At 60.7% G+C, this 9,751-nt stretch overlaps 1 long non-coding RNA gene across 2 annotated transcripts; it reads left to right on the top strand.

Moving 5' to 3' along the window:
* The first annotated feature begins 720 nt into the window (after positions 1-720).
* LOC139829369 (uncharacterized) lies at positions 721-2,161 on the top strand. 2 transcript variants are annotated; one of them, XR_011741828.1, is made up of 5 exons: positions 721-1,020; positions 1,295-1,369; positions 1,451-1,508; positions 1,707-1,784; positions 1,874-2,161. It is a non-coding gene; the product is annotated as an uncharacterized lncRNA (long non-coding RNA). The 2 variants fall into 2 exon arrangements; XR_011741827.1 differs by having other exon boundaries at positions 1,707-2,161.
* Positions 2,162-9,751: the final 7,590 nt, after the last annotated feature.

Raw genomic sequence — 9,751 nt, 5'->3', positions numbered from 1 at the left:
AGAGTCAGGGTTAGGTCAGAGTTAGGGTTAGGGTTAAGGTTAGGGTTAGGCTTAGGGTTAGGTTACAGTTACGGTTAGGCTTAGGTTACGGTCAGGGTTAGGCGTAGGTTACGGTCAGGGTTACGGTTAGGGTTAGGCGTAGGCCTAGGCCTAGGTTAGCGGTAGGGTCACGGTCAGAGTCAGGATTAGGGTCAGGGTTTGGGTTAGGATTAAGCTTAGGGCTAGGGTAAGGGTCAGTATTAGGGTTAGGTTTAGGTTACAGTTAGGGTTAGGTTTAGGTTACGATCAGGGTTACGGTTAGAGGTGTCCCGGCAGGGCGGCGAGAAGGCGAGCGAGGATGCAGAGCGGGCCAATCGGATCGCTCGAGAGGGCTGGAGGGGCGGAGGGCTGATAGACGGAGAGAACGGCAATTGATGTGCGTAGGCAGCCAATCAGGTTGCCGGAGGGGCGGGCGTCGAGGGCTCCGCACGGCGCATGCCCGAATTGCGCAGTCCTCAGTCAGGTCCGACGCTGACTGAGGGCACCTGGGCGCGGAGCGCAGGAAGGAGCATCCAATAGGAGGACGGTGCGCCGGGGTGGAAAGCAGCCAATCAGAGCGCGCCGACTCAATCCCGTTTGAACAGCTGCCTCCCTGGCAAGCGCGTCCGTGGTGTCTCGGGGCGGGCACCGGGAGTTAACGGGGAAACGGGGGTCGGGGCGAGGGAGGGGAGGCGGTGGAGCGCTCATTTTGGCCTCTCCTTCCTCTAGCCCTGCCTCTCTTTCCCTTTTGCCTCTCTCTCCCTCTCTCTGTGTCGCCTCGTCTTGCTCCCTGTCCCTGTCTTTCCCTGACCAGCTGAACTGCTCTTTGCCCTCCTTGTTTGTGGAATCGCAGGCTCATTCTGCTTGGAAAAGACACGTGCAATTTTAAATTTGGGGTTGACTTCTAGGTTTTTTTTCCCCCATTCGTGTAAATCGATGGCACGTTGTCCTGTGGCTCAATCCACGTTCTGTTCCGTGGAGTCTTCAATTTAGGATGCTCAGGTAAGGAAGTTTGGCCTTCCAAAAAAGGACCAGCCATTGGTAGGACTGAGGGAGGCTTTTAAGTGCATGATCAGAATTTAAGCCAAATTCCACTTGACGTTGCTGCTGTCGGTCTTGGCTTTCACTGGTTTCCCCGCGGCTCCCTAGTATTTGGGAGCTCGGAGTGGGCATTTTTTTTCCCCGAGGAGAGGCTACGCTTGAGGATGAATTTCTTTCCTCAAAGAAGCGCAAGTCCATCTGTATAACCCCAGCCTAGTCAGGTTGTGTTTTACAGGTGGTAGCTGAACCTCTTTGTGGTCAACAGCGTGGCAGTCAAAAGCAAGGGCGGCCAGGCGGGCGAGCGGCCCAGGTAAGGGAGGGGGAGGCGGGCCCGTCTGTGGGCGGGCTGTGCTTCCAGGCAGCGTCCGAGCCGGTGCCTTTGTTTTTGCAGGTGCCACAGATGAGCTCGGAGGGGCGAAGCCGCACGCCAACCAGCAGCAGCCGAGAAGGTGAGGCGGCGATGGGAGCTGGGGAGCCCAGTGTTGCGTGGTGACTCGGTTCAGCGTTTCCTTGTTGTTTTGCAGGCTCCTTTTGGGCCCTTTGGGCTTGGAGGAGCGCTTGCGGTGAGCCGGGGTAGGGGCGAGGAGGAGCGTGGGGCTGGGGACTCGTTCCAAGCGCTGCAGTTCTTCTGTTTCTCGCTGTCTTAGGCGTCACAAGCGATGCGGGTTTCTGACTACGCCCATGGCACGACCCGCCGAGCAGAACACCGTGGATCTTAGCGGCAGGTGGATGTTGCGGAAGGAGTCGGTGTTTACCCCGTGATACCGTGTGCTGGCACGGCTTAGTGAGCGTGCGTTTTCTCGTGTTACTGTAGATGTTGAAGAGGAACCCGGCGATGCAGACAGATCCCCGTTAGCGCACGTGGTGTTATCCTCTGTTGAAGGTGGATTCAGTCCCTGGGCCATCTTAGAGCTAAGTGGAGGCACGAGGGCTGGGAAGGGGCCGGGAATTGCAGGGAGGGGCTGGAAGTTCTCATAGGGGCAAGAGCCATCCAGGAACAGTGCCCTTTGGGCGGTTAAAAGACCCTGGGGACTTTACAGAGCGATGCCAGCGTGTGCCGGGCAGGGCAGCTCCAGCCTGTGCCTGTTGTCGTGTAGCTTGGGAAGCCTGCCTTGCGCCTGTCAGACGATCCTGGGGTCTCGTTGCGCTCGAGGGGCACGACAGGCATCTCAGGTGCCATCCCGGGGAGGGGACCCAGGAGTGCCCCAAAGGACCCAGGAGTTCAGGGGGGAACCCAGGAGTTCAGGAGGGACCCACCCAGGAGTTTGGGAGGGGACCCACCCAGGAGTTCAGGGGGGACCCACCCAGGAGTGCCCCAAAGGACCCAGGAGTTCAGTGGGGAACCCAGGAGTTCTGAGGGGACCCAAGAGTGCCCCAAAGGACCCAAGAGTTCAGGAGGGCACCCAAGAGATCAGGAGGGACCCACCCACGAGTTCACGAGGGACCCACCCACGAGTTCGGGGGGAACCCAAAAGTTCTGAGGGGACCCAGGAGTGCCCCTAAGGACCCACGAGCTCAGGAGGGGACCCGGAGTGCCCCAGAGAATCCAGAGTTCAGGAGGGGACCCAAGAGTTCAGGGCGGCATACAGGAATTCAGGGGGGAACCCAGGAGTGCCCCAAAGGACCCAAGAGTTCAGGGCGGCATACAGGAATTCAGGGGGGAACCCAGGAGTGCCCCAAAGGACCCAGGACTTCAGGGCGGGACCCAGGACTTCAGGGCGGGACCCAGGAGTGCCCCAAAGGACCCAAGAGTTCAGGGCGGGACCCAGGAGTTCTGAGGGGACCCAAGAGTTCCCCAAAGGACCCAAGAGTTCAGGAGGGGACCCACCCAGGAGTTCAGGAGGGGACCCACCCAGGAGTTCAGGAGGGGACCCACCCAGGAGTTCAGGAGGGGACCCACCCAGGAGTTCAGGAGGGGACCCACCCAGGAGTGCCCCAAAGGACCCAGGAGTGCCCCAAAGGACCCAGGAGTTCAGGAGGGTACCCAAGAGTTCCGGGAGGGACCCAGGAATGCCCCAAAGGATCCAGAGTTCAGGAGGGGACCCAAGAGTTCAGGAGGTGACCCACCCAGGAGTTCGAGGGGGACCGAAGAGTTCAGGAGGGGGACCAGGAGTGCCCCAAAGGACCCAGGAGTTCAGGGTGGGACCCAAGAGCTTAGAAGGGCACCCAAGAGTTCAGGAGGGGACCCAGGAGAGCCCCAAAGGACCCAGGAGTTCAGGAGGGGACTCAGGAGGGCCCCAAATGACCCAAGAGTTTGGGAGGGACCTAAGAGTGCCCCAAAGGACCCAGGAGTTCAGGAGCGGACCCACCCAGGAGTTCAGGGCAGGACACGAGAGCTTGGAAGGGGACCCAAGAGTTCAGGAGGGGACCCAGGAGTGCCCCAAAGGATCCAGAGTTCAGGAGGGACCCAGGAGTGTCCCAAAGGACCCAAGAGTTTGGGAGGGACCTAAGAGTGCCCCAAAGGACCCAGGAGTTCAGGGCAGGATCCGAGAGCTTTGAAGGGGACCCAAAAGTTCAGGAGGGGACCCAGGAGTGCCCCAAAGGAACCAGGAGTTCAGGGGGGGACCTAGGAGTTCAGGAGGGACCCAGGAGTGCCCCAAATGACCCAAGAGTTTGGGAGGGACCTAAGAGTGCCCCAAAGGACCCAGGAGTTCAGGAGCGGACCCACCCAGGAGTTCAGGGCAGGAACCGAGAGCTTGGAAGGGGACCCAAGAGTTCAGGAGGGGAGCCAAGAGTGCCCCAAAGGACTCAAGAGTTCAGAGGGGACCCAGGAGTGCCCCAAGGGACCCAAGAGTTCTGAGGGGACCCAGGAGTGCCCCAAAGGATCCAGAGTTCAGGGGGGACCCAGGAGTGCCCCAAAGGACCCAGGAGTTCAGGGTGGGACCCAAGAGCTTAGAAGGGCACCCAAGAGTTCAGGAGGGGACCCAGGAGAGCCCCAAAGGACCCAGGAGTTCAGGAGGGGACTCAGGAGGGCCCCAAATGACCCAAGAGTTTGGGAGGGACCTAAGAGTGCCCCAAAGGACCCAGGAGTTCAGGAGCGGACCCACCCAGGAGTTCAGGGCAGGACACGAGAGCTTGGAAGGGGACCCAAGAGATCAGGAGGGGACCCAGGAGTGCCCCAAAGGATCCAGAGTTCAGAGGGGACCCAGGAGTGCCCCAAGGGACCCAAGAGTTCTGAGGGGACCCAGGAGTGCCCCAAAGGATCCAGAGTTCAGGGGGGACCCAGGAGTGCCCCAAAGGACCCAAGAGTTTGGGAGGGACCTAAGAGTGCCCCAAAGGACCCAGGAGTTCAGGGCAGGACCCGAGAGCTTTGAAGGGGACCCAAGAGGTCAGGAGGGGAGCCAGGAGTGCCCCAAAGGACCCAAGAGTTCTGAGGGGACCCAGGAGTGCCCCAAGGGACCCAAGAGTTCAGGAGGGGACCCAGGAGTTCTGAGGGGACCCAGGAGTGCCCCAAAGGATTCAGAGTTCAGGAGGGACCCAGGAGTGCCCCAAAGGACCCAAGAGTTTGGGAGGGACCTAAGAGTGCCCCAAAGGACCCAGGAGTTCAGGAGCGGACCCACCCGGGAGTTCAGGGCAGGACCCGATAGCTTTGAAGGGGACCCAAGAGTTCAGGAGGGGACCCAGGAGTGCCCCAAAGGACCCAAGAGTTCTGAGGGGACCCAGGAGTGCCCCAAGGGACCCAAGAGTTCTGAGGGGACCCAGGAGTGCCCCAAGGGACCCAAGAGTTCAGGAGGGGACCCAAGCGTTCGGGAGGGACCCAAGAGTGCCCCAAAGGACCCAAGAGTTTGGGAGGCACCCAAGAGTTCCAGGGGGATCCAAGAGTTCGGGGGGGGACGCAAGAGTTCCCCAAAGGACCCAAGAGTTCAGGGGGGGACGCAGGAGTGCCCCAAAGGACCCAGGAGTTCAGGGGGGAACCCAGGACTTCTGAGGGGACCCCGGAGTGCCCCAAAGGACCCAAGAGTTCAGGAGGGACCCAGGAGTGTCCCAAAGGACCCAAGAGTTTGGGAGGGACCTAAGAGTGCCCCAAAGGACCCAGGAGTTCAGGGCAGGATCCGAGAGCTTTGAAGGGGACCCAAAAGTTCAGGAGGGGACCCAGGAGTGCCCCAAAGGAACCAGGAGTTCAGGGGGGGACCTAGGAGTTCAGGAGGGACCCAGGAGTGCCCCAAATGACCCAAGAGTTTGGGAGGGACCTAAGAGTGCCCCAAAGGACCCAGGAGTTCAGGAGCGGACCCACCCAGGAGTTCAGGGCAGGAACCGAGAGCTTGGAAGGGGACCCAAGAGTTCAGGAGGGGAGCCAAGAGTGCCCCAAAGGACTCAAGAGTTCAGAGGGGACCCAGGAGTGCCCCAAGGGACCCAAGAGTTCTGAGGGGACCCAGGAGTGCCCCAAAGGATCCAGAGTTCAGGGGGGACCCAGGAGTGCCCCAAAGGACCCAAGAGTTTGGGAGGGACCTAAGAGTGCCCCAAAGGACCCAGGAGTTCAGGGCAGGACCCGAGAGCTTTGAAGGGGACCCAAGAGGTCAGGAGGGGAGCCAGGAGTGCCCCAAAGGACCCAAGAGTTCTGAGGGGACCCAGGAGTGCCCCAAGGGACCCAAGAGTTCAGGAGGGGACCCAGGAGTTCTGAGGGGACCCAGGAGTGCCCCAAAGGATTCAGAGTTCAGGAGGGACCCAGGAGTGCCCCAAAGGACCCAAGAGTTTGGGAGGGACCTAAGAGTGCCCCAAAGGACCCAGGAGTTCAGGAGCGGACCCACCCGGGAGTTCAGGGCAGGACCCGATAGCTTTGAAGGGGACCCAAGAGTTCAGGAGGGGACCCAGGAGTGCCCCAAAGGACCCAAGAGTTCTGAGGGGACCCAGGAGTGCCCCAAGGGACCCAAGAGTTCTGAGGGGACCCAGGAGTGCCCCAAGGGACCCAAGAGTTCAGGAGGGGACCCAAGCGTTCGGGAGGGACCCAAGAGTGCCCCAAAGGACCCAAGAGTTTGGGAGGCACCCAAGAGTTCCAGGGGGATCCAAGAGTTCGGGGGGGGACGCAAGAGTTCCCCAAAGGACCCAAGAGTTCGGGGGGGACGCAGGAGTGCCCCAAAGGACCCAGGAGTTCAGGGGGGAACCCAGGACTTCTGAGGGGACCCCGGAGTGCCCCAAAGGACCCAAGAGTTCAGGAGGGGACCCAGGAGTGCCCCAAAGGACCCAAGAGTTCAGGAGGGGACCCAGGAGTGCCCCAAAGGACCCAGAGTTCAGGAGGGACCCAGGAGTTCAGGAGGGGACCCAAGAGCTTAGAAGCGGACCCAAAAGTTCAGGAGGGGACCCAGGAGTTCAGGATTGAACTAAGAGTACAGGGGGGAACCCAGGAGTTGCCCAAAGGACCTAGGAGTTCAGGAGGGGACCCACCCAGCAGTTCAGGGTGATACCCAGGAGTTCAGGAGGGGACCGAAGAATTCAGAAGGGGACCCAAGTTCAGGGGGTAACCCAAGAGTTCAAGAGGGGACACAGGAGTTCAGGGGGGGACCAAAGAGTTCAGGAGGGGGACCAGGAGTTCAGGAGGGACCCACCCAGGAGTTCAGAAGAGGACCCACCCAGGAGTTCAGGGGGGGGGACCTAGGAGTTCAGCGGGGGACCCAGGAGTGCCCTAAAGGATGCAGAGTTCAGGAGGGACCCAGGAGTTCAGGATTGAACTAAGAGTTCAGGGTGGGACCCACCCAGGAGGTCAGGAGGGGGACCTAGGAGTGCCCCAAAGGATCCAGAGCTCAGGAGGGACCCAGGAGTTCAGGATTGAACTAAGAGTACAGGGGGGGACCCACCCAAAAGTTCAGGAGGGGACCCAGGAGTTCCCCAAAGGAACCAGGAGTTCAGGGGGGGACCTAGGAGTGCCCCAAATGACCCAGGAGTTCAGGGGGGGAACCCAGGAGTGCCCCAAAGGACCCAAGAGTTTAGGGGGGGACCCAGAAGTTCAGTGTAGGACCTGCCCAGGAGTTCAGGGTGGGACCCACCCAGGAGTTCAGGAGGGAACCCACCCAAGAGTTCATGGCGCGACCCAGGTGTTCAGGAAGAGACCGAAGAATTCAGAAGGGGACCCAAGTTCAGGGGGTAACCCAAGAGTTCAAGAGGGGACACAGGAGCTCAGGGGGGGACCAAAGAGTTCAGGAGGGGGACCAGGAGTTCAGGAGGGACCTACCCAGGAGTTCAGGGGGGGGACCTAGGAGTGCCCCAAATGACCCAGGAGCTCAGGAGGGGACCCAGGAGGGCCCCAAGGGACCCAAGAGTGCCCTAAAGGATCCAGGAGTTCGGGCGGGAGCCAGGAGTTCCCCAAAGGACCCAAGAATTCAGGAGGGACCCAAGAGTTCAGGGGGGGACCCAAGAGTTCAGGAGGGGACCCGAGAGCTTAGAAGGGGACCTAAGAGTTCAGGAGGGGACCGAGGGCTTAGAAGGGGACCCAAGAGTTCAGGAGGGGACCCAGGAGTGCCCCAAAGGAACCAGGAGATCCCCAAAGGAACCAGGAGTTCAGGAGGGGACCCAGGAGTGCCCCAAATGACCCAGGAGCTCAGGGGGGAACCCAAGAGCTCAGGGGGGGACCAAAGAGTTCAGGAGGGGGACCAGGAGTTCAGGAGGGGGACCTAGGAGTGCCCCAAAGGATCCAGAGTTCAGGAGGGACCCAGGAGTTCAGGATTGAACTAAGAGTACAGGAGGGAACCCAGGAGTTGCCCAAAGGACCCAGGAGTTCAGGGTGGGACCCAGGTGTTCAGGAGGGGACCGAAGAATTCAGAAGGGGACCCAAGTTCAGGGGGTAACCCAAGAGTTCAAGAGGGGACACAGGAGTTCAGGGGGGGACCAAAGAGTTCAGGAGGGGGACCAGGAGTTCAGGAGGGGGACCTAGGAGTGCCCCAAAGGATCCAGAGTTCAGGAGGGACCCAGGAGTTCAGGATTGAACTAAGAGTACAGGAGGGAACCCAGGAGTTGCCCAAAGGACCCAGGAGTTCAGGGTGGGACCCAGGTGTTCAGGAGGGGACCGAAGAATTCAGAAGGGGACCCAAGTTCAGGGGGTAACCCAAGAGTTCAAGAGGGGACACAGGAGTTCAGGGGGGGACCAAAGAGTTCAGGAGGGGGACCAGGAGTTCAGGAGGGACCTACCCAGGAGTTCAGAAGAGGACCCACCCAGGAGTTCAGGGGGGGGACCTAGGAGTGCCCCAAAGGATGCAGAGTTCAGGAGGGACCCAGGAGTTCAGGATTGAACTGAGAGTTCAGGGTGGGACCCACCCAGGAGTTCAGGGGGGGGACCTAGGAGTGCCCCAAAGGATCCAGAGCTCAGGAGGGACCCAGGAGTTCAGGATTGAACTAAGAGTACAGGAGGGACCCACCCAGGACCTCAGGAGGTGACCCAGGAGGGCCCCAAAGGACCCAAGAGTTCGGGAGGGACCCAAGAGTCCAGGAGGGACCCAGGAGTGCCCCAAAGGACCCAAGAGTTCGGGCAGGAGCCAGGAGTTCCCCAAAGAGCCCAAGAATTCAGGAGGGACCCAAGAGTTCAGGGGGGGACCCAGGAGTTGCCCAACGGACCCAGGAGTTCAGGAGGGGACCCACCCAGGAGTTCAGGAGGGACCCAAGAGTGCCCCAAAGGATCCAGGAGTTCAGGGGGGGGACCCAAGAGTTCAGGAGGGCCCCAGGAGTGCCCCAAAGGACCCAAGAGTTCGGGCGGGAGCCAGGAGTTCCCCAAAGGACCCAAGAGTTCGGGAGGGACCCAAGAGTTCGGGCGGGAGCCAGGAGTTCCCCAAAGGACCCAAGAATTCAGGAGGGACCCAAGAGTTCAGGGCGGGACTCAAGAGTGCCCCAAATGACCCAGGAGTTCAGGGGGGCCCCCAAGACCTCAGGGGGGGACCAAAGAGTTCAGGAGGGGGATCAGGAGTTCAGAAGAGGACCCACCCAGGAGTTCAGAAGAGGACCCACCCAGGAGTTCGGGGGGGGACCTAGGAGTTGCCCAAAGGACCCAGGAGTTCAGGGGTGGACCGAAGAATTCAGAAGGGGACCCAAGAGTTCAGGGGGGGACCAAAGAGTTCAGGGGGGACCCACCCAGGAGTTCGGGGGGGGACCCACCCAGGAGTTCGGGGGGGGACCCACCCAGGAGTGCCCCAAAGGATGCAGAGTTCAGGAGGGACCCAGGAGTTCAGGATTGAACTAAGAGTACAGGGGGGGACCCAGGAGTTCAGGGCGGGACCCACCCAGGAGTTCAGGGGGGGGACCTAGGAGTGCCCCAAAGGATCCAGAGCTCAGGAGGGACCCAGGAGTTCAGGATTGAACTAAGAGTACAGGGGGCGACCCACCCAGGAGTTCAGGAGGGGACCCAGGAGTGCCCCAAAGGACCCAAGAGTTCGGGAGGGACCCAAGAGTGCCCCAAAGGATCCAGGAGTTCAGGGGGGGACCCAAGAGTTCAGGAGGGCCCCAGGAGTGCCCCAAAGGACCCAAGAGTTCGGGCGGGAGCCAGGAGTTCCTCAAAGGACCCAAGAATTCAGGAGGGACCCAAGAGTTCAGGGGGGGACCCAGGAGTTGCCCAAAGGACCCAGGAGCTCAGGAGGGGACCCACCCAGGAGCTCAGGAGGGGACCCACCCAGGAGTTCAGGAGGGACCCAAGAGTTCAGGAGGGACCTAGGAGTGCCCCAAAGGAACCAGGAGTTCCCCAAAGGAACCAGGAGTTCAGGAGGGGACCCAGGAG

The sequence above is a fragment of the Patagioenas fasciata genome, chromosome 18, assembly GCF_037038585.1.
Source record: "Patagioenas fasciata isolate bPatFas1 chromosome 18, bPatFas1.hap1, whole genome shotgun sequence".
Lineage (NCBI taxonomy): Eukaryota > Metazoa > Chordata > Aves > Columbiformes > Columbidae > Patagioenas > Patagioenas fasciata.
Note: the sequence above shows the minus strand (reverse complement) of the source record. Positions and strands in the feature narration are given on the sequence as shown.